The sequence below is a fragment of the Bos grunniens genome, chromosome 25 (assembly GCF_055505025.1).
Source record: "Bos grunniens cultivar Pamir isolate PY7600 chromosome 25, Bosgru_T2T1.0, whole genome shotgun sequence".
Classification (NCBI taxonomy): domain Eukaryota; kingdom Metazoa; phylum Chordata; class Mammalia; order Artiodactyla; family Bovidae; genus Bos; species Bos grunniens.
The window spans coordinates 18,816,849-18,822,552 of record NC_141189.1 but is presented as its reverse complement, the minus strand read 5'-3'; the positions used below and the strand labels follow the sequence as shown (position 1 = coordinate 18,822,552).

Here is a 5,704-nt window from a genome sequence, read left to right as displayed (position 1 = left end):
AGAGCAGCCTTGGGGCAGGGTCCTGATATAAAAATATCTCTGAGGTCTCTGCAGAACTAAAACCCCCAGCAAATGGAAGATGTTAACTACTTAATGAAGCATTCCTCATTCCAGACAGAAGGTCACAGTTTGATAACCTGGAAAACCACAGCTCTTCAAAAGACCACCTGAGGCCAGATTAAAGGAATTCAGGCCCTGCACACACCCTGATCCTTATCAGCAGCCCCTCCCTTGAGTTCTTAAACCACTGCGGTAAAACTCCTCACCAAGCCTCCTGCTCCCCCATCTCCTCTGTTGGGACACACAGTTTTGAGAGCGTGAGTCCGCTGGTGTTCCCCCTTTGCTTGGCAGAGCAATAAAGCTAGTCTTTTCGACTACCTAAAACTCTGAGATTTGATTCAGCACTGGTTCACAGAGGCTACAATTTCTTCATCAATGTGTCCCAGCTCCTCCTTGGAAGCAGCCACTTTACTTTTCTCCCATCTATCATTCTGCTTTTTTTTTTTTTTTGCAGTGGAAAAACATGGGGAGTCAAGAAGAGGCAGCCCTGGCTGGGAACAGTGTGTGTGTTGGGGGGTGTGTGGGGGGGGTGGGGGTGGGTTGGGGGGTTGCTGTAAAATCTTCTGCTAGAATTGAGACCTGCTTCAGGGGCCTAAACCATCTTTTACAAATTCAGCCAATAGATATTTTTCCTGACTGCATACCAAGCGTCATATTAGACCCTATAGTACAAACCAGATCATGCCCTCATGTGACTTCGGGCCTGAGGGTGAAGCAGGCGGGAACAGTGCAGCCGTGGCTAATTGGGAGGACCACATGGCCTAAGCAGGCACCGTACTTCTGTGTCTCAGCCTCCTCCCCTCCTGATGCAGCCGGGTGCTGGAGAAGGGAAGCGGAAGGAGAGATCTCCTTGGCTGCCAGCCTCCGGAACATCCTGTCCATCTTCCAGGAGGACACAGCCTTTCTGCTGTGTATTGATGCCCAGGCTAGTGTTCCAGAAAATATCCTACAATCAGCCAAAGCATGATTTCCCTGGGAACCAGAGGGGCACGAGGCCGGCAGCCCATCTGATATAAGGACCTCCCTGGGTGGTTTTCTAAGCAGCCCACAGCCATGAGTCAGGAGAACACAGATGATACACAGTTCTCCGGCTTTCTCTCCTTCCCCCTGGGGAACCTGGGGCTAGGCTGATTCATCTTAGTGTCTCCCATCGGGCCTGCAGCTGAGAGCCTCTGAGAGAAGGATTCCCCTAAGGTGGTGAATGCTGGCTGTCAAGGGCACTTACCCTTGGGCTGGCACCTCGCACTGGAATTTTCAGAGGCTGCCTTTTTCTTTTATCTGGCTGTAAATTTTGAATCTTTAACAGCCTCAACTATTTTAGACACAAGCCCATAAGCCACAAAGGTCAGTCAATTTCAGGCCAAAAAGAAAAAAAGAAAAGAAAAGAGAAGGAAATGTAGAGACAGACCAAGGCACTAACAGCCAAGGGATAAATGCCCCCCAAGGAAAAGCAAAAAGCTGCCCCTTGGGAGACAAAAGAAAACCTGGAGATAGACATACACATACCTGAGAGGATTGGGTCTTATCTGAAAATGATGTAGGCAAGAGTCAGAGACTAAGATACTCAGAGGCTTGGTGACACTGATATATCCTCAAGTGCTTTGAGAGAAAGATGATCTGAGAGATGCAATTCTTTTCCAGGACAGTCCCGGATGCCTCTGGGATCCACTTTTTCCATGCTTCTTGTTTCCAGTCTGCAGACACTCCACTTTTCCTCAAAGCAGGAAAGACCTTTCCAGAATGGGGGTGTTAGGGGAACCACTGACCGAAAGCACCTGCCCTGGCCAGACGTCATTGTAAACACCTGCGTGAGTGACCTTAAATAGGAGATTGTGGTAAAGAACGCAGAACTAACATGCTACCACCAAGTGGAAGAATTCAAGAACAGTCAAAAGGAGAGAAAACTCCAGTCCATATGTCCAAGCAATCTCCCAGAATCCTCCTCACGGAAATCCATCCTGGAAGCGATGCACACAGCCAGGACCCTGAGTCAGAACGATTGGCCAGGGTTGGAAATCAACCCAATTACCAGAGCACCCAAGACTGTGAGCCATGTGCCAGAGCAGTTCTGCTCTCTCCTCCAGGAACCCCTTCCCAATAAAGTCTCTTCCTTGGCCAGCATGTGTGTCTCCTCGAAAAATTAATTTCTTTGTGATAGACAAAAGCCCACTCTTGGGCCTTGGAAGGAAAGTGCCCCCTTTCCTTCAACATGGAGACCCCACCCCATCTGCCACACTAATCAGCCGGGCTTCTCCCTTGCAGATCCCAGCAGGAAGCAGTTTAAAGATGACCCAAGGACCTCGGTATGCAGGAAGATACCTGTGTAGGGGAAACAGAGGCTGTGAATCAATCTCCATGGGGAATGTGTCCTTCCCCCAGTCACTTAGCAAAAGGCAGTGACTCTGGAACTGTAACCACAGAAGCATAAACTAGCAAAGCAAAATCCTCATCTGATCAAATCCTTTTGTTTTACAGCTGAGCCAAGTCTAGAAAGGCGAGGTGGCTCCCCTCACATCACAGATCCAGGGTGGGAACTAAATATCCTTGGCCATGTTTTAGGGTCTCAGAATGGTGAGATTTCTTTCCTCTGCATCAAAATAGCATCTTACTCTGCTGTAAGGGAAAAAAAAAAAAAAACAAACCCTGGATCCCAGCTTTCTGAAGCATTGTGAAGTCAATTGGGACCTATAAATGGCACTTTAAAAGGTGATCATAATTACTTCCATTGCTTTGATGGAGCACAAAGGGGGTTCCCCATAGCACACTCCCACAAAATCTTGGCACAAAAGGGATGAATATAGTACAACTTTGGTTTCTGGCTGGCAGTTAAAAGCCCTCATTTGGGAGTAGGATTTATTAAATATTGTAATCAGTTCAATGTCGACTGTTGAAACATTTGCTTTAATGGGCTTGTTAAATTTAGATTATGTTAAAAAGAAAAAGAGAGAGAAAGACATTTCCCTGTCTCTGAACTCTTGGGCTGCCACATCATGATTGGGTATGTGTTAAAGAAATAGCTCCCAGCCGTGATAATTACCCCGATTGTGGGAGGAAGAGGATGGCATTTCTGAATGATTCAAGAGGACATTTCATTTTGCAAACACACTCTTTTAATCAAAGGCTGTCTTTATTTTGGAAAGAGTAGCATAAACTCTTCTTCCTTCCATCTTTTCTTCTTTCCTTCTTTTATATCCTGAAAAATATTTTAGCTGACTTTAACTATATGAATAACATTGATAGCTAACATTTATTGATGGCTTACTGTGTGCCGGGCACCTTTCTAAGTATTTTATTTGTATTAACATTGTAAATCTCCTTCATGTGCTAGAAGGCAGATATGATGATGATACCATGTTACAGATGAGGAAAATGGAGGGACAGAAAGGTTAACCAAGGTGCCTAAGGTCACACAGCTGGAAAAAATAAAAGCGAAAGTGAAGTTGCTCAGTTGTGTCTGACTCTTTGCGACCCCATGGTATGTAGCCTGCCAGGCTCCTCCATCCATGGGATTTTCCAGGCAAGAATACTGAAGTGGGTATTTCCTTCTCCAGGGGATCTTCCTGACCCAGGGATTGAACCTAGGTCTCCCACTTTGCAGGCAGACTCTTTACATCTGAGCCACCAAGGAGTCCCAAGGTCACAGAGCTAGTAAGTGGCAAAAGTGAAAGTGGTCGCTCAGTCGTGTCTGACTCTTTGTGACCCCATGGACTGTAGCCTATCAGGCTCCTCCATCCATGGGATTTTCCAGGCAAGAATACTGGAGTGGGTTGCCATTTCCTTCTTCAGTAAGTGGCAAAGACAGGATTCAAAAAATCAAATTTTAAAAAGTTGATGCCCCTAGTTAACTACTATCTACACTGAACTTATATTCACTCTCCCAGTAAGTTAACATTTTTCATATAAAGGAAATGTTGCCTTTGATCACTAACCCAATCTCTGTCTCTTCTTCCCATACCCAAAGGTAGTAGTTACCATCAGCCTGGAAAGTATTTGTTATAAGTATACAAATAGAATCTCTCTGTGTCTTAAATTAATGCTATCATTCTGCATCATTCTTGAAAAATTTTTATTTCATTCAAAAATATCCCATTTCATAGCTCTATGCCATTTTATTCAATTTAATCTAACTATTCCCCTCCTAATAGATATTAAGTTGCTCCTACCTTTTCACTAAAGTAAGTTACGCTGCAGTGCATATGGGAGAGTGTCTCCAGGGCAGGTAGCAATCATGGAATCATTTAGAGCACTTCTGATTTTAAAAGGTATTGCCAAATTACTTTTGTAACAGCAGTACCTGAAAGTCACTGTTTCTTCATAGCCTCACCACTGTTTTTCATAATTTAAATGTTTTTTTTTTTTTTTAAAGGCATTAATACTTGCCAATCTATGGGTAAAAATATGAGTACTTCTCCCTAATTTGCTATAGGAGTTAACCACCTCAGTCATATTGACTTTGTGCCTGCAGGTTTCACTCACACCCAGCTAAGACTACTAAAGTCCAGGTTCAGGGTTTTTTTTTTGTTGTTGCTGTTCCCAAGAAAAGGTAGGAAAAATGGGATGTTAATTCTTATTCTCCACATTGAAGCCTGGGCATCAGGAGGTGAAGTATAGCTGTTGAGATTTCTAGGACAGGTGGCCCCTTTCCTTCAAGATGAAAACTACATGTTTGTTTAGAAGTAAAAGCAAACACTTCCCCTCGGGTTTATCTGGGCTTCCCATGTGGCACTAGTGGTAAAGAACCTGCCCGTCAACGCAGGAGACAAGAGACACAGGTTTGATCTTTAGGTTGGAAAGATCCCCTGGAGGAGGGCATGGTGACCCACTCCAGTATTCTTGCTTGGAGAATTCCTGTGGACAGAGGAACTAGGTGGGCTACAGTCCACAGGGTCTGCTGCTGCTGCTGCTAAGTTGCTTCAGTCATGTCCGACTCTGTGCGACCCTGTAGACAGCAGCCTACCAGGCTCCTCCGTCCTTGGGATTCTCCAGGCAAGAACGATGGAGTGGGTTGCCATTTCCTTCTCCAACACATGAAAGTGAAAAGTGAAAGTGAAGTCGCTCAGCCGTGTCTGATTCTTCGCGACCCCATGAACTGCAGCTTACCAGGCTCCTCCATCCGTGGGATTTTCCAGGCAAGAGTACTGGAGTGGGTTGCCATTGCCTTCTCTGGTCCATAGGGTCACAAAGAGTCAAACAAGACTGAAGGCACTTAGCATGGATGCATGTACTGGTTTATTTATTCATTCCAATATCCACTTCTTAATTCAACAAATAATTGAGAGATTTCCTTGTGTAGGTGCAGTACAGGTGGTGGAGACACAAGGGTGAGCCAGATGAATGCTGTCCCCATCCCCACAGACCTTTGGGGACTTCCTTGGTGGTCCAGTGGTTAAGACTCTGCACTTTCAATGCAGAGGGCTTAGGTTCAATCCCTGGTTGGGGAACTAAGATGCCACATGCTGTGCGAAACAGCCAAAAACAAACAGACCCCCAAACCCACCCAAAAACAAAACAACAACAACAAAAAGAACCCACAGAGCTTCATATCTCTGTGATTGCCCAGTTCGTAGAATCAAAGGTCCACACTGGTCTTCCTTATTTCATACAAATTATCCTTATTTCATACAAACTATTCTTCTCTTGAAGA

At 45.1% G+C, this 5,704-nt stretch overlaps 1 non-coding gene across 1 annotated transcript; it reads left to right on the top strand.

Moving 5' to 3' along the window:
- The first annotated feature begins 5,428 nt into the window (after positions 1-5,428).
- TRNAE-UUC (transfer RNA glutamic acid (anticodon UUC)) lies at positions 5,429-5,501 on the top strand. The gene has a single exon. It is a non-coding gene; the product is annotated as a tRNA-Glu (tRNA).
- Positions 5,502-5,704: the final 203 nt, after the last annotated feature.